The sequence below is a fragment of the Cyclopterus lumpus genome, chromosome 15 (assembly GCF_009769545.1).
Source record: "Cyclopterus lumpus isolate fCycLum1 chromosome 15, fCycLum1.pri, whole genome shotgun sequence".
In the NCBI taxonomy this organism is placed as follows: domain Eukaryota; kingdom Metazoa; phylum Chordata; class Actinopteri; order Perciformes; family Cyclopteridae; genus Cyclopterus; species Cyclopterus lumpus.
The window spans coordinates 5,137,254-5,153,741 of NC_046980.1; the positions used below are offsets into that span (position 1 = coordinate 5,137,254).

At 42.8% G+C, this 16,488-nt stretch overlaps 14 non-coding genes across 14 annotated transcripts; all 14 read left to right on the forward strand.

The window, feature by feature from the left end:
- The first annotated feature begins 563 nt into the window (after positions 1 to 563).
- trnas-cga lies at positions 564 to 637 on the forward strand. The gene has a single exon. It is a non-coding gene; the product is annotated as a tRNA-Ser (tRNA).
- A 1,361-nt stretch (positions 638 to 1,998) lies between these two features.
- Positions 1,999 to 2,072, forward strand: trnas-cga. The gene has a single exon. It is a non-coding gene; the product is annotated as a tRNA-Ser (tRNA).
- Positions 2,073 to 2,424: 352 nt separating this feature from the next.
- Positions 2,425 to 2,498, forward strand: trnas-cga. The gene has a single exon. It is a non-coding gene; the product is annotated as a tRNA-Ser (tRNA).
- Positions 2,499 to 5,574: 3,076 nt separating this feature from the next.
- trnat-ugu lies at positions 5,575 to 5,648 on the forward strand. The gene has a single exon. It is a non-coding gene; the product is annotated as a tRNA-Thr (tRNA).
- Positions 5,649 to 6,182: 534 nt separating this feature from the next.
- trnat-ugu lies at positions 6,183 to 6,256 on the forward strand. The gene has a single exon. It is a non-coding gene; the product is annotated as a tRNA-Thr (tRNA).
- A 2,105-nt stretch (positions 6,257 to 8,361) lies between these two features.
- Positions 8,362 to 8,435, forward strand: trnat-ugu. The gene has a single exon. It is a non-coding gene; the product is annotated as a tRNA-Thr (tRNA).
- Positions 8,436 to 10,931: 2,496 nt separating this feature from the next.
- On the forward strand, positions 10,932 to 11,005 carry trnat-agu. Its single transcript has one exon. It is a non-coding gene; the product is annotated as a tRNA-Thr (tRNA).
- Positions 11,006 to 11,577: 572 nt separating this feature from the next.
- On the forward strand, positions 11,578 to 11,651 carry trnat-ugu. The gene has a single exon. It is a non-coding gene; the product is annotated as a tRNA-Thr (tRNA).
- A 2,497-nt stretch (positions 11,652 to 14,148) lies between these two features.
- On the forward strand, positions 14,149 to 14,222 carry trnat-agu. Its single transcript has one exon. It is a non-coding gene; the product is annotated as a tRNA-Thr (tRNA).
- A 571-nt stretch (positions 14,223 to 14,793) lies between these two features.
- trnat-ugu lies at positions 14,794 to 14,867 on the forward strand. The gene has a single exon. It is a non-coding gene; the product is annotated as a tRNA-Thr (tRNA).
- A 535-nt stretch (positions 14,868 to 15,402) lies between these two features.
- Positions 15,403 to 15,476, forward strand: trnat-ugu. The gene has a single exon. It is a non-coding gene; the product is annotated as a tRNA-Thr (tRNA).
- Positions 15,477 to 15,665: 189 nt separating this feature from the next.
- trnat-agu lies at positions 15,666 to 15,739 on the forward strand. Its single transcript has one exon. It is a non-coding gene; the product is annotated as a tRNA-Thr (tRNA).
- Positions 15,740 to 15,947: 208 nt separating this feature from the next.
- Positions 15,948 to 16,021, forward strand: trnat-ugu. The gene has a single exon. It is a non-coding gene; the product is annotated as a tRNA-Thr (tRNA).
- Positions 16,022 to 16,110: 89 nt separating this feature from the next.
- trnat-cgu lies at positions 16,111 to 16,184 on the forward strand. The gene has a single exon. It is a non-coding gene; the product is annotated as a tRNA-Thr (tRNA).
- Positions 16,185 to 16,488: the final 304 nt, after the last annotated feature.

Sequence of the window (16,488 nt, forward strand, 5' to 3'; positions counted from 1 at the left end):
CAGAGCTTGCAATAGTGTGAACATGGCATTTACAGCGGCGCTGTGGCTTAGTTGGTTAAAGCGCCTGTTTAGTAAACAGGAGATCCTGGGTTCAACTCCCAGCAGTGCCTTGCTCAGGAAGTTGGAGATTTCAATTTTATAAATTCGCAGTTTTGGAAAAGTGCCTGTTTAGTAAACAGGAGATCCTGGGTTCAACTCCCAGCAGTGCCTTGGTCAGGAAGTTAGAGATTTCAATTTTATGGTTTCGGAGTTTTGGAAAACAACAGAGCTTGCAATAGTGTGAACATGGGCATTTACAGCGGCGCTGTGGCTTAGTTGGTTAAAGCGCCTGTTTAGTAAACAGGAGATCCTGGGTTCAACTCCCAGCAGTGCCTTGCTCAGGAAGTTGGAGATTTCAATTTTATAAATTCGCAGTTTTGGAAAAGTGCCTGTTTAGTAAACAGGAGATCCTGGGTTCAACTCCCAGCAGTGCCTTGGTCAGGAAGATAGAGATTTCAATTTTATGGTTTCGGAGTTTTGGAAAACAACAGAGCTTGCAGTAGTGTGAAATGGGCATTTACAGAGGCACTGTGGCTTAGTTGGTCAAAGTGCCTGTTTCGAAAACAGGAGATCCCGTGTTCAACTCCCAGCAGTGCCTCTTTCATGTAATTATGGACTTGAATTTTATGGTTTCGTAGTTTTGGAAAACAACAGAGCTTGCAATAGTGTGAACATGGCATTTACAGCTGAGCTGTGGCTTAGTTGGTTAAAGCGCCTGTTTAGTAAACACGAGATCCTGGGTTCAACTCCCAGCAGTGCCTTGCTCAGGAAGTTGGAGATTTCAATTTTATGTATTCGGAGTTTTGGAAAAAAAACAGAGCTCACAATAGTGTGAAATGGGCATTTAAAGAGGCACTGTGGCTTAGTTGGTCAAAGTGCCTGTTTCGTAAACAGGAGATCCTGGGTTCAACTCCAGCAGTGCCTTGCTCAGGAAGTTGGAGATTTCAATTTTATGGATTCGCAGTTTTGGAAAAGTGCCTGTTTAGTAAACAGGAGATTTCTGGGTTCAACTCCCAGCAGTGCCTTGCTCAGGAAGTTAGAGACTTAAACTTTATTGTTTCGTAGGTTTGTAAAAGAACAGAGCTTACAATAGTGTGAAATAGGCATTTCCAGAGGCACTGTGGCTTAGTTGGTCAAAGTGCATTGCTCAGGAAGTTGCAGACTTAAACTTTATGGTTTCGTAGGTTTGGAAAACAACAGAGCTTACAATAGTTTGAACCTTGGATTTACAGAGGCGCTGTGTCTTAGTTGGTCAAAGTGCCTGTTTCGTAAACAGGAGATCCTGGGTTCAACTCCCAGCAGTGCCTTGCTCAGGAAGTTGGAGATTTCAATTTTATGGATTCGCAGTTTTGGAAAAGTGCCTGTTTCGTAAACAGGAGATCCTGGGTTCAACTCCCAGCAGTGCCTTGCTCACGAAGTTGGAGATTTCAATTTTATGGATTCGCAGTTTTGGAAAAGTGCCTGTTTAGTAAACAGGAGATCCTGGGTTCAACTCCCAGCAGTGCCTTTTTCAGGAAGATAGAGATTTCAATTTTATGGTTTCGGAGTTTTGGAAAACAACAGAGCTTGCAATAGTGTGAACATGGCATTTACAGCGGCGCTGTGGCTTAGTTGGTTAAAGCGCCTGTTTAGTAAACAGGAGATCCTGGGTTCAACTCCCAGCAGTGCCTTGCTCAGGAAGTTGGAGATTTCAATTTTATAAATTCGCAGTTTTGGAAAAGTGCCTGTTTCGTAAACAGGAGATCCTGGGTTCAACTCCCAGCAGTGCCTTGCTCAGGAAATTGGAGATTTCAATTTTATGGATTCGCAGTTTTGGAAAAGTGCCTGTTTAGTAAACAGGAGATCCTGTGTTCAACTCCCAGCAGTGCCTTGCTCAGGAAGTTAGAGATTTCAATTTTATGGTTTCGGAGTTTTGGAAAACAACAGAGCTTGCAATAGTATGAAATGGGCATTTACAGAGGCACTGTGGCTTAGTTGGTCAAAGTGCCTGTTTCGAAAACAGGAGATCCCGTGTTCAACTCCCAGCAGTGCCTCTTTCATGTAATTATGGACTTGAATTTTATGGTTTCGTAGTTTTGGAAAACAACAGAGCTTGCAATAGTGTGAACATGGCATTTACAGCGGAGCTGTGGCTTAGTTGGTTAAAGCGCCTGTTTAGTAAACACGAGATCCTGGGTTCAACTCCCAGCAGTGCCTTGCTCAGGAAATTGGAGATTTCAATTTTATGGATTCGCAGTTTTGGAAAAGTGCCTGTTTAGTAAACAGGAGATCCTGTGTTCAACTCCCAGCAGTGCCTTGCTCAGGAAGTTAGAGATTTCAATTTTATGGTTTCGGAGTTTTGGAAAACAACAGAGCTTGCAATAGTATGAAATGGGCATTTACAGAGGCACTGTGGCTTAGTTGGTCAAAGTGCCTGTTTCGAAAACAGGAGATCCCGTGTTCAACTCCCAGCAGTGCCTCTTTCATGTAATTATGGACTTGAATTTTATGGTTTCGTAGTTTTGGAAAACAACAGAGCTTGCAATAGTGTGAACATGGCATTTACAGCGGAGCTGTGGCTTAGTTGGTTAAAGCGCCTGTTTAGTAAACACGAGATCCTGGGTTCAACTCCCAGCAGTGCCTTGCTCAGGAAGTTGGAGATTTCAAATTTATGTATTCGGAGTTTTGGAAAAAAAAAAGAGCTCACAATAGTGTGAAATGGGCATTTAAAGAGGCACTGTGGCTTAGTTGGTCAAAGTGCCTGTTTCGTAAACAGGAGATCCTGGGTTCAACTCCAGCAGTGCCTTGCTCAGGAAGTTGGAGATTTCAATTTTATGGATTCGCAGTTTTGGAAAAGTGCCTGTTTAGTAAACAGGAGATCCTGGGTTCAACTCCCAGCAGTGCCTTGCTCAGGAAGTTAGAGACTTAAACTTTATTGTTTCGTAGGTTTGTAAAAGAACAGAGCTTACAATAGTGTGAAATAGGCATTTCCAGAGGCACTGTGGCTTAGTTGGTCAAAGTGCATTACTCAGGAAGTTGCAGACTTAAACTTTATGGTTTCGTAGGTTTGGAAAACAACAGAGCTTACAATAGTTTGAACCTTGGATTTACAGAGGCGCTGTGTCTTAGTTGGTCAAAGTGCCTGTTTCGTAAACAGGAGATCCTGGGTTCAACTCCCAGCAGTGCCTTGCTCAGGAAGTTGGAGATTTCTATTTTATGGATTCGCAGTTTTGGAAAAGTGCCTGTTTCGTAAACAGGAGATCCTGGGTTCAACTCCCAGCAGTGCCTTGCTCAGGAAGTTGGAGATTTCAATTTTATGGATTCGCAGTTTTGGAAAAGTGCCTGTTTAGTAAACAGGAGATCCCGTGTTCAACTCCCAGCAGTGCCTCTTTCATGTAATTATGGACTTGAATTTTATGGTTTCGTAGTTTTGGAAAACAACAGAGCTTGCAATAGTGTGAACATGGCATTTACAGCGGAGCTGTGGCTTAGTTGGTTAAAGCGCCTGTTTAGTAAACACGAGATCCTGGGTTCAACTCCCAGCAGTGCCTTGCTCAGGAAGTTGGAGATTTCAATTTTATGTATTCGGAGTTTTTGAAAAAAAACAGAGCTCACAATAGTGTGAAATGGGCATTTAAAGAGGCACTGTGGCTTAGTTGGTCAAAGTGCCTGTTTCGTAAACAGGAGATCCTGGGTTCAACTCCAGCAGTGCCTTGCTCAGGAAGTTGGAGATTTCAATTTTATGGATTCGCAGTTTTGGAAAAGTGCCTGTTTAGTAAACAGGAGATCCTGGGTTCAACTCCCAGCAGTGCCTTGCTCAGGAAGTTAGAGACTTAAACTTTATTGTTTCGTAGGTTTGTAAAAGAACAGAGCTTACAATAGTGTGAAATAGGCATTTCCAGAGGCACTGTGGCTTAGTTGGTCAAAGTGCATTGCTCAGGAAGTTGCAGACTTAAACTTTATGGTTTCGTAGGTTTGGAAAACAACAGAGCTTACAATAGTTTGAACCTTGGATTTACAGAGGCGCTGTGTCTTAGTTGGTCAAAGTGCCTGTTTCGTAAACAGGAGATCCTGGGTTCAACTCCCAGCAGTGCCTTGCTCAGGAAGTTGGAGATTTCAATTTTATGGATTCGCAGTTTTGGAAAAGTGCCTGTTTCGTAAACAGGAGATCCTGGGTTCAACTCCCAGCAGTGCCTTGGTCAGGAAGTTCGAGATTTCAATTTTATGGTTTCAGAGTTTTGGAAAACAACAGAGCTTGCAATAGTGTGAACATGGCATTTACAGCGGCGCTGTGGCTTATTTGGTTAAAGCGCCTGTTTAGTAAACAGGAGATCCTGGGTTCAACTCCCAGCAGTGCCTTGCTCAGAAAGTTGGAGATTTCAATTTTATAAATTCGCAGTTTTGGAAAAGTGCCTGTTTAGTAAACAGGAGATCCTGGGTTCAACTCCCAGCAGTGCCTTGGTCAGGAAGTTAGAGATTTCAATTTTATGGTTTCGGAGTTTTGGAAAACAACAGAGCTTGCAATAGTTTGAACCTTGGATTTACAGAGGCGCTGTGTCTTAGTTGGTCAAAGTGCCTGTTTCGTAAACAGGAGATCCTGGGTTCAACTCCCAGCAGTGCCTTGCTCAGGAAGTTGGAGATTTCAATTTTATGGATTCGCAGTTTTGGAAAAGTGCCTGTTTCGTAAACAGGAGATCCTGGGTTCAACTCCCAGCAGTGCCTTGCTCACGAGGTTGGAGATTTCAATTTTATGGATTCGCAGTTTTGGAAAAGTGCCTGTTTAGTAAACAGGAGATCCTGGGTTCAACTCCCAGCAGTGCCTTGGTCAGGAAGTTAGAGATTTCAATTTTATGGTTTCAGAGTTTTGGAAAACAACAGAGCTTGCAATAGTGTGAACATTGCATTTACAGCGGCGCTGTGGCTTAGTTGGTTAAAGCGCCTGTTTAGTAAACAGGAGATCCTGGGTTCAACTCCCAGCAGTGCCTTGCTCAGGAAGTTAGAGACTTAAACTTTATTGTTTCGTAGGTTTGGAAAAGAACAGAGCTTACAATAGTGTGAAATAGGCATTTCCAGAGGCACTGTGGCTTAGTTGGTCAAAGTGCATTGCTCAGGAAGTTGCAGACTTAAACTTTATGGTTTCGTAGGTTTGGAAAACAACAGAGCTTACAATAGTTTGAACTTTGGATTTACAGAGGCGCTGTGTCTTAGTTGGTCAAAGTGCCTTTTTCGTAAACAGGAGATCCTGGGTTCAACTCCCAGCAGTGCCTTGCTCAGGAAGTTGGAGATTTCAATTTTATGGATTCGCAGTTTTGGAAAAGTGCCTGTTTCGTAAACAGGAGATCCTGGGTTCAACTCCCAGCAGTGCCTTGCTCACGAAGTTGGAGATTTCAATTTTATGGATTCGCAGTTTTGGAAAAGTGCCTGTTTAGTAAACAGGAGATCCTGGGTTCAACTCCCAGCAGTGCCTCTTTCATTTAATTATGGACTTGAATTTTATGGATTCGTAGTTTTGGAAAACAACAGAGCTTACAATAGTTTGAACCTTGGATTTACAGAGGTGCTGTGGCTTAGTTGGTTAAAGTGCCTGTCTTGTAAACAGGAGATCCTGGGTTCAACTCCCAGCAGTGCCTTGCTCAGGAAGTTGGAGACTTCAATTTTATGGTTTCGGAGTTTTGGAAAACAACAGAGCTTGCAAAAGTGTGAACATGGCATTTACAGCGGCGCTGTGGCTTAGTTGGTTAAAGTGCCTGTTTAGTAAACAGGAGATCCTGGGTTCAACTCCCAGCAGTGCCTTCCTCAGGAAGTTGGAGACTTAAACTTTATTGTTTCGTAGGTTTGGAAAAAAACAGATCTTACAATAGAGTGAAATAGGCATTTCCAGAGGCACTGTGGCTTAGTTGGTCAAAGTGCATTGCTCAGGAAGTTGCAGACTTAAACTTTATGGTTTCGTAGGTTTGGAAAACAACAGAGCTTACAATAGTTTGAACCTTGGATTTACAGAGGCGCTGTGGCTTAGTTGGTTAAAGTGCCTGTCTTGTAAACAGGAGATCCTGGGTTTAACTCCCAGCAGTGCCTTGCTCAGGAAGTTGGAGATTTCAATTTTATGGAATTTGAGTTTTGGAAAAAAACAGAGCTCACAATAGTGTGAAATGGGCATTTACAGAGGCACTGTGGCTTAGTTGGTCAAAGTGCCTGTTTTGTAAACAGGAGATCCTGGGTTCAACTCCCAGCAGTGCCTTGCTCAGGAAGTTGGAGATTTCAATTATATGGATTCGCAGTTTTGGAAAAGTGCCTGTTTAGTAAACAGGAGATCCTGGGTTCAACTCCCAGCAGTGCCTTGCTCAGGAAGTTGGAGATTTCAATTTTATGTATTCGGAGTTTTGGAAAAAAAACAGAGCTCACAATAGTGTGAAATGGGCATTTAAAGAGGCACTGTGGCTTAGTTGGTCAAAGTGCCTGTTTCGTAAACAGGAGATCCTGGGTTCAACTCCAGCAGTGCCTTGCTCAGGAAGTTGGAGATTTCAATTTTATGGATTCGCAGTTTTGGAAAAGTGCCTGTTTAGTAAACAGGAGATCCTTGGTTCAACTCCCAGCAGTGCCTTGCTCAGGAAGTTAGAGACTTAAACTTTATTGTTTCGTAGGTTTGTAAAAGAACAGAGCTTACAATAGTGTGAAATAGGCATTTCCAGAGGCACTGTGGCTTAGTTGGTCAAAGTGCATTGCTCAGGAAGTTGCAGACTTAAACTTTATGGTTTCGTAGGTTTGGAAAACAACAGAGCTTACAATAGTTTGAACCTTGGATTTACAGAGGCGCTGTGTCTTAGTTGGTCAAAGTGCCTGTTTCGTAAACAGGAGATCCTGGGTTCAACTCCCAGCAGTGCCTTGCTCAGGAAGTTGGAGATTTCAATTTTATGGATTCGCAGTTTTGGAAAAGTGCCTGTTTCGTAAACAGGAGATCCTGGGTTCAACTCCCAGCAGTGCCTTGGTCAGGAAGTTAGAGATTTCAATTTTATGGTTTCAGAGTTTTGGAAAACAACAGAGCTTGCAATAGTGTGAACATGGCATTTACAGCGGCGCTGTGGCTTATTTGGTTAAAGCGCCTGTTTAGTAAACAGGAGATCCTGGGTTCAACTCCCAGCAGTGCCTTGCTCAGGAAGTTGGAGATTTCAATTTTATAAATTCGCAGTTTTGGAAAAGTGCCTGTTTAGTAAACAGGAGATCCTGGGTTCAACTCCCAGCAGTGCCTTGGTCAGGAAGTTAGAGATTTCAATTTTATAGTTTCGGAGTTTTGGAAAACAACAGAGCTTGCAATAGTTTGAACCTTGGATTTACAGAGGCGCTGTGTCTTAGTTGGTCAAAGTGCCTGTTTCGTAAACAGGAGATCCTGGGTTCAACTCCCAGCAGTGCCTTGCTCAGGAAGTTGGAGATTTCAATTTTATGGATTCGCAGTTTTGGAAAAGTGCCTGTTTCGTAAACAGGAGATCCTGGGTTCAACTCCCAGCAGTGCCTTGCTCACGAAGTTGGAGATTTCAATTTTATGGATTCGCAGTTTTGGAAAAGTGCCTGTTTAGTAAACAGGAGATCCTGGGTTCAACTCCCAGCAGTGCCTTGGTCAGGAAGTTAGAGATTTCAATTTTATGGTTTCAGAGTTTTGGAAAACAACAGAGCTTGCAATAGTGTGAACATTGCATTTACAGCGGCGCTGTGGCTTAGTTGGTTAAAGCGCCTGTTTAGTAAACAGGAGATCCTGGGTTCAACTCCCAGCAGTGCCTTGCTCAGGAAGTTAGAGACTTAAACTTTATTGTTTCGTAGGTTTGGAAAAGAACAGAGCTTACAATAGTGTGAAATAGGCATTTCCAGAGGCACTGTGGCTTAGTTGGTCAAAGTGCATTGCTCAGGAAGTTGCAGACTTAAACTTTATGGTTTCGTAGGTTTGGAAAATAACAGAGCTTACAATAGTTTGAACCTTGGATTTACAGAGGCGCTGTGTCTTAGTTGGTCAAAGTGCCTTTTTCGTAAACAGGAGATCCTGGGTTCAACTCCCAGCAGTGCCTTGCTCAGGAAGTTGGAGATTTCAATTTTATGGATTCGCAGTTTTGGAAAAGTGCCTGTTTCGTAAACAGGAGATCCTGGGTTCAACTCCCAGCAGTGCCTTGCTCACGAAGTTGGAGATTTCAATTTTATGGATTCGCAGTTTTGGAAAAGTGCCTGTTTAGTAAACAGGAGATCCTGGGTTCAACTCCCAGCAGTGCCTCTTTCATTTAATTATGGACTTGAATTTTATGGATTCGTAGTTTTGGAAAACAACAGAGCTTACAATAGTTTGAACCTTGGATTTACAGAGGCGCTGTGGCTTAGTTGGTTAAAGTGCCTGTCTTGTAAACAGGAGATCCTGGGTTCAACTCCCAGCAGTGCCTTGCTCAGGAAGTTGGAGACTTCAATTTTATGGTTTCGGAGTTTTGGAAAACAACAGAGCTTGCAAAAGTGTGAACATGGCATTTTCAGCAGTGCTGTGGCTTAGTTGGTTAAAGTGCCTGTTTAGTAAACAGGAGATCCTGGGTTCAACTCCCAGCAGTGCCTTCCTCAGGAAGTTGGAGACTTAAACTTTATTGTTTCGTAGGTTTGGAAAAAAACAGATCTTACAATAGTGTGAAATGGGCATTTACAGAGGCACTGTGGCTTAGTTGGTCAAAGTGCCTGTTTAGTAAACAGGAGATCCTGGGTTCAACTCCCAGCAGTGCCTCTTTCATGTAATTATGGACTTGAATTTTATGGTTTCGTAGTTTTGGAAAACAACAGAGATTGCAATAGTGTGAACATGGCATTTACAGCGGTGCTGTGGCTTAGTTGGTTAAAGTGCCTGTTTAGTAAACAGGAGTTCCTGGGTTCAACTCCCAGCAGTGCCTTTGCTCAAGAAGTTGGAGATTTCAATTTTATGGATTTGCAGTTTTGGAAAAGTGCCTGTTTAGTAAACAGGAGATTCTGGGTTCAACTCCCAGCAGTGCCTTGCTCAGGAAGTTAGAGATTTCAATTTTATGGTTTCGGAGTTTTGGAAAACAACAGAGCTCACAATAGTGTGAAATGGGCATTTACAGAGGCACTGTGGCTTAGTTGGTCAAAGTGCATTGCTCAGGAAGTTGCAGACTTAAACTTTATGGTTTCGTAGGTTTGGAAAACAACAGAGCTTACAATAGTTTGAACCTTGGATTTACAGAGGCGCTGTGTCTTAGTTGGTCAAAGTGCCTGTTTCGTAAACAGGAGATCCTGGGTTCAACTCCCAGCAGTGCCTTGCTCAGGAAGTTGGAGATTTCAATTTTATGGATTCGCAGTTTTGGAAAAGTGCCTGTTTCGTAAACAGGAGATCCTGGGTTCAACTCCCAGCAGTGCCTTGGTCAGGAAGTTAGAGATTTCAATTTTATGGTTTCAGAGTTTTGGAAAACAACAGAGCTTGCAATAGTGTGAACATGGCATTTACAGCGGCGCTGTGGCTTATTTGGTTAAAGCGCCTGTTTAGTAAACAGGAGATCCTGGGTTCAACTCCCAGCAGTGCCTTGCTCAGGAAGTTGGAGATTTCAATTTTATAAATTCGCAGTTTTGGAAAAGTGCCTGTTTAGTAAACAGGAGATCCTGGGTTCAACTCCCAGCAGTGCCTTGGTCAGGAAGTTAGAGATTTCAATTTTATGGTTTCGGAGTTTTGGAAAACAACAGAGCTTGCAATAGTTTGAACCTTGGATTTACAGAGGCGCTGTGTCTTAGTTGGTCAAAGTGCCTGTTTCGTAAACAGGAGATCCTGGGTTCAACTCCCAGCAGTGCCTTGCTCAGGAAGTTGGAGATTTCAATTTTATGTATTCGGAGTTTTGGAAAAAAAACAGAGCTCACAATAGTGTGAAATGGGCATTTAAAGAGGCACTGTGGCTTAGTTGGTCAAAGTGCATTGCTCAGGAAGTTGCAGACTTAAACTTTATGGTTTCGTAGGTTTGGAAAACAACAGAGCTTACAATAGTTTGAACCTTGGATTTACAGAGGCGCTGTGTCTTAGTTGGTCAAAGTGCCTGTTTCGTAAACAGGAGATCCTGGGTTCAACTCCCAGCAGTGCCTTGCTCAGGAAGTTGGAGATTTCAATTTTATGGATTCGCAGTTTTGGAAAAGTGCCTGTTTCGTAAACAGGAGATCCTGGGTTCAACTCCCAGCAGTGCCTTGGTCAGGAAGTTAGAGATTTCAATTTTATGGTTTCAGAGTTTTGGAAAACAACAGAGCTTGCAATAGTGTGAACATGGCATTTACAGCGGCGCTGTGGCTTATTTGGTTAAAGCGCCTGTTTAGTAAACAGGAGATCCTGGGTTCAACTCCCAGCAGTGCCTTGCTCAGGAAGTTGGAGATTTCAATTTTATAAATTCGCAGTTTTGGAAAAGTGCCTGTTTAGTAAACAGGAGATCCTGGGTTCAACTCCCAGCAGTGCCTTGGTCAGGAAGTTAGAGATTTCAATTTTATGGTTTCGGAGTTTTGGAAAACAACAGAGCTTGCAATAGTTTGAACCTTGGATTTACAGAGGCGCTGTGTCTTAGTTGGTCAAAGTGCCTGTTTCGTAAACAGGAGATCCTGGGTTCAACTCCCAGCAGTGCCTTGCTCAGGAAGTTGGAGATTTCAATTTTATGGATTCGCAGTTTTGGAAAAGTGCCTGTTTCGTAAACAGGAGATCCTGGGTTCAACTCCCAGCAGTGCCTTGCTCACGAAGTTGGAGATTTCAATTTTATGGATTCGCAGTTTTGGAAAAGTGCCTGTTTAGTAAACAGGAGATCCTGGGTTCAACTCCCAGCAGTGCCTTGGTCAGGAAGTTAGAGATTTCAATTTTATGGTTTCAGAGTTTTGGAAAACAACAGAGCTTGCAATAGTGTGAACATTGCATTTACAGCGGCGCTGTGGCTTAGTTGGTTAAAGCGCCTGTTTAGTAAACAGGAGATCCTGGGTTCAACTCCCAGCAGTGCCTTGCTCAGGAAGTTAGAGACTTAAACTTTATTGTTTCGTAGGTTTGGAAAAGAACAGAGCTTACAATAGTGTGAAATAGGCATTTCCAGAGGCACTGTGGCTTAGTTGGTCAAAGTGCATTGCTCAGGAAGTTGCAGACTTAAACTTTATGGTTTCGTAGGTTTGGAAAACTAACAGAGCTTACAATAGTTTGAACCTTGGATTTACAGAGGCGCTGTGTCTTAGTTGGTCAAAGTGCCTTTTTCGTAAACAGGAGATCCTGGGTTCAACTCCCAGCAGTGCCTTGCTCAGGAAGTTGGAGATTTCAATTTTATGGATTCGCAGTTTTGGAAAAGTGCCTGTTTCGTAAACAGGAGATCCTGGGTTCAACTCCCAGCAGTGCCTTGCTCACGAAGTTGGAGATTTCAATTTTATGGATTCGCAGTTTTGGAAAAGTGCCTGTTTAGTAAACAGGAGATCCTGGGTTCAACTCCCAGCAGTGCCTCTTTCATTTAATTATGGACTTGAATTTTATGGATTCGTAGTTTTGGAAAACAACAGAGCTTACAATAGTTTGAACCTTGGATTTACAGAGGCGCTGTGGCTTAGTTGGTTAAAGTGCCTGTCTTGTAAACAGGAGATCCTGGGTTCAACTCCCAGCAGTGCCTTGCTCAGGAAGTTGGAGACTTCAATTTTATGGTTTCGGAGTTTTGGAAAACAACAGAGCTTGCAAAAGTGTGAACATGGCATTTACAGCGGCGCTGTGGCTTAGTTGGTTAAAGTGCCTGTTTAGTAAACAGGAGATCCTGGGTTCAACTCCCAGCAGTGCCTTCCTCAGGAAGTTGGAGACTTAAACTTTATTGTTTCGTAGGTTTGGAAAAAAACAGATCTTACAATAGTGTGAAATGGGCATTTACAGAGGCACTGTGGCTTAGTTGGTCAAAGTGCCTGTTTAGTAAACAGGAGATCCTGGGTTCAACTCCCAGCAGTGCCTCTTTCATGTAATTATGGTCTTGAATTTTATGGTTTCGTATTTTTGGAAAACAACAGAGCTTGCAATAGTGTGAACATGGCATTTACAGCGGTGCTGTGGCTTAGTTGGTTAAAGTGCCTGTTTAGTAAACAGGAGTTCCTGGGTTCAACTCCCAGCAGTGCCTTTGCTCAAGAAGTTGGAGATTTCAATTTTATGGATTTGCAGTTTTGGAAAAGTGCCTGTTTAGTAAACAGGAGATTCTGGGTTCAACTCCCAGCAGTGCCTTGCTCAGGAAGTTAGAGATTTCAATTTTATGGTTTCGGAGTTTTGGAAATCAACAGAGCTCACAATAGTGTGAAATGGGCATTTACAGAGGCACTGTGGCTTAGTTGGTCAAAGTGCATTGCTCAGGAAGTTGCAGACTTAAACTTTATGGTTTCGTAGGTTTGGAAAACAACAGAGCTTACAATAGTTTGAACCTTGGATTTACAGAGGCGCTGTGGCTTAGTTGGTCAAAGTGCCTGTTTCGTAAACAGGAGATCCTGGGTTCAACTCCCAGCAGTGCCTTGCTCAGGAAGTTGGAGATTTCAATTTTATGGATTCGCAGTTTTGGAAAAGTGCCTGTTTCGTAAACAGGAGATCCTGGGTTCAACTCCCAGCAGTGCCTTGGTCAGGAAGTTAGAGATTTCAATTTTATGGTTTCAGAGTTTTGGAAAACAACAGAGCTTGCAATAGTGTGAACATGGCATTTACAGCGGCGCTGTGGCTTATTTGGTTAAAGCGCCTGTTTAGTAAACAGGAGATCCTGGGTTCAACTCCCAGCAGTGCCTTGCTCAGGAAGTTGGAGATTTCAATTTTATAAATTCGCAGTTTTGGAAAAGTGCCTGTTTAGTAAACAGGAGATCCTGGGTTCAACTCCCAGCAGTGCCTTGGTCAGGAAGTTAGAGATTTCAATTTTATGTTTTCGGAGTTTTGGAAAACAACAGAGCTTACAATAGTTTGAACCTTGGATTTACAGAGGCGCTGTGTCTTAGTTGGTCAAAGTGCCTGTTTCGTAAACAGGAGATCCTGGGTTCAACTCCCAGCAGTGCCTTGCTCAGGAAGTTGGAGATTTCAATTTTATGTATTCGGAGTTTTGGAAAAAAAAACAGAGCTCACAATAGTGTGAAATGGGCATTTAAAGAGGCACTGTGGCTTAGTTGGTCAAAGTGCATTGCTCAGGAAGTTGCAGACTTAAACTTTATGGTTTCGTAGGTTTGGAAAACAACAGAGCTTACAATAGTTTGAACCTTGGATTTACAGAGGCGCTGTGTCTTAGTTGGTCAAAGTGCCTGTTTAGTAAACAGGAGATCCTGGGTTCAACTCCCAGCAGTGCCTTGCTCAGGAAGTTGGAGATTTCAATTTTATGGATTCGCATTTTTGGAAAAGTGCCTGTTTCGTAAACAGGAGATCCTGGGTTCAACTCCCAGCAGTGCCTTGGTCAGGAAGTTAGAGATTTCAATTTTATGGTTTCAGAGTTTTGGAAAACAACAGAGCTTGCAATAGTGTGAACATGGCATTTACAGCGGCGCTGTGGCTTATTTGGTTAAAGCGCCTGTTTAGTAAACAGGAGATCCTGGGTTCAACTCCCAGCAGTGCCTTGCTCAGGAAGTTGGAGATTTCAATTTTATAAATTCGCAGTTTTGGAAAAGTGCCTGTTTAGTAAACAGGAGATCCTGGGTTCAACTCCCAGCAGTGCCTTGGTCAGGAAGTTAGAGATTTCAATTTTATGGTTTCGGAGTTTTGGAAAACAACAGAGCTTGCAATAGTTTGAACCTTGGATTTACAGAGGCGCTGTGTCTTAGTTGGTCAAAGTGCCTGTTTCGTAAACAGGAGATCCTGGGTTCAACTCCCAGCAGTGCCTTGCTCAGGAAGTTGGAGATTTCAATTTTATGGATTCGCAGTTTTGGAAAAGTGCCTGTTTCGTAAACAGGAGATCCTGGGTTCAACTCCCAGCAGTGCCTTGCTCACGAAGTTGGAGATTTCAATTTTATGGATTCGCAGTTTTGGAAAAGTGCCTGTTTAGTAAACAGGAGATCCTGGGTTCAACTCCCAGCAGTGCCTTGGTCAGGAAGTTAGAGATTTCAATTTTATGGTTTCAGAGTTTTGGAAAACAACAGAGCTTGCAATAGTGTGAACATTGCATTTACAGCGGCGCTGTGGCTTAGTTGGTTAAAGCGCCTGTTTAGTAAACAGGAGATCCTGGGTTCAACTCCCAGCAGTGCCTTGCTCAGGAAGTTAGAGACTTAAACTTTATTGTTTCGTAGGTTTGGAAAAGAACAGAGCTTACAATAGTGTGAAATAGGCATTTCCAGAGGCACTGTGGCTTAGTTGGTCAAAGTGCATTGCTCAGGAAGTTGCAGACTTAAACTTTATGGTTTCGTAGGTTTGGAAAACAACAGAGCTTACAATAGTTTGAACCTTGGATTTACAGAGGCGCTGTGTCTTAGTTGGTCAAAGTGCCTTTTTCGTAAACAGGAGATCCTGGGTTCAACTCCCAGCAGTGCCTTGCTCAGGAAGTTGGAGATTTCAATTTTATGGATTCGCAGTTTTGGAAAAGTGCCTGTTTCGTAAACAGGAGATCCTGGGTTCAACTCCCAGCAGTGCCTTGCTCACGAAGTTGGAGATTTCAATTTTATGGATTCGCAGTTTTGGAAAAGTGCCTGTTTAGTAAACAGGAGATCCTGGGTTCAACTCCCAGCAGTGCCTCTTTCATTTAATTATGGACTTGAATTTTATGGATTCGTAGTTTTGGAAAACAACAGAGCTTACAATAGTTTGAACCTTGGATTTACAGAGGCGCTGTGGCTTAGTTGGTTAAAGTGCTTGTCTTGTAAACAGGAGATCCTGGGTTCAACTCCCAGCAGTGCCTTGCTCAGGAAGTTGGAGACTTCAATTTTATGGTTTCGGAGTTTTGGAAAACAACAGAGCTTGCAAAAGTGTGAACATGGCATTTACAGCGGCGCTGTGGCTTAGTTGGTTAAAGTGCCTGTTTAGTAAACAGGAGATCCTGGGTTCAACTCCCAGCAGTGCCTTCCTCAGGAAGTTGGAGACTTAAACTTTATTGTTTCGTAGGTTTGGAAAAAAAACAGATCTTACAATAGAGTGAAATAGGCATTTCCAGAGGCACTGTGGCTTAGTTGGTCAAAGTGCATTGCTCAGGAAGTTGCAGACTTAAACTTTATGGTTTCGTAGGTTTGGAAAACAACAGAGCTTACAATAGTTTGAACCTTGGATTTACAGAGGCGCTGTGGCTTAGTTGGTTAAAGTGCCTGTCTTGTAAACAGGAGATCCTGGGTTTAACTCCCAGCAGTGCCTTGCTCAGGAAGTTGGAGATTTCAATTTTATGGAATCTGAGTTTTGGAAAAAAACAGAGCTCACAATAGTGTGAAATGGGCATTTACAGAGGCACTGTGGCTTAGTTGGTCAAAGTGCCTGTTTTGTAAACAGGAGATCCTGGGTTCAACTCCCAGCAGTGCCTTGCTCAGGAAGTTGGAGATTTCAATTTTATGGATTCGCAGTTTTGGAAAAGTGCCTGTTTAGTAAACAGGAGATCCTGGGTTCAACTCCCAGCAGTGCCTTGCTCAGGAAGTTAGAGATTTCAATTTTATGGTTTCGGAGTTTTGGAAAACAACAGAGCTCACAATAGTGTGAAATGGGCATTTACAGAGGCACTGTGGCTTAGTTGGTTAAAGCGCCTGTTTAGTAAACAGGAGATCCTGGGTTCAACTCCCAGCAGTGCCTTCCTCAGGAATTTGGAGACTTAAACTTTATTGTTTCGTAGGTTTGGAAAAGAACAGAGCTTACAATAGTGTGAAATAGGCATTTCCAGAGGCACTGTGGCTTAGTTGGTCAAAGTGCATTGCTCAGGAAGTTGCAGACTTAAACTTTATGGTTTCGTAGGTTTGGAAAACAACAGAGCTTACAATAGTTTGAACCTTGGATTTACAGAGGCGCTGTGGCTTAGTTGGTTAAAGTGCCTGTCTTGTAAACAGGAGATCCTGGGTTCAACTCCCAGCAGTGCCTTGCTCAGTAAGTTGGAGATTTCAATTTTATAGATTCAGAGTTTTGGAAAAAAACAGAGCTCACAATAGTGTGAAATGGGCATTTACAGAGGCACTGTGGCTTAGTTGGTCAAAGTGCCTGTTTCGTAAACAGGAGATCCTGGGTTCAACTCCCAGCAGTGCCTCTTTCATGTAATTATGGACTTGAATTTTATGGTTTCGTATTTTTGGAAAACAACAGAGCTTGCAATAGTGTGAACATGGCATTTACAGCGGTGCTGTGGCTTAGTTGGTTAAAGTGCCTGTTTAGTAAACAGGAGTTCCTGGGTTCAACTCCCAGCAGTGCCTTTGCTCAAGAAGTTGGAGATTTCAATTTTATGGATTTGCAGTTTTGGAAAAGTGCCTGTTTAGTAAACAGGAGATTCTGGGTTCAACTCCCAGCAGTGCCTTGCTCAGGAAGTTAGAGATTTCAATTTTATGGTTTCGGAG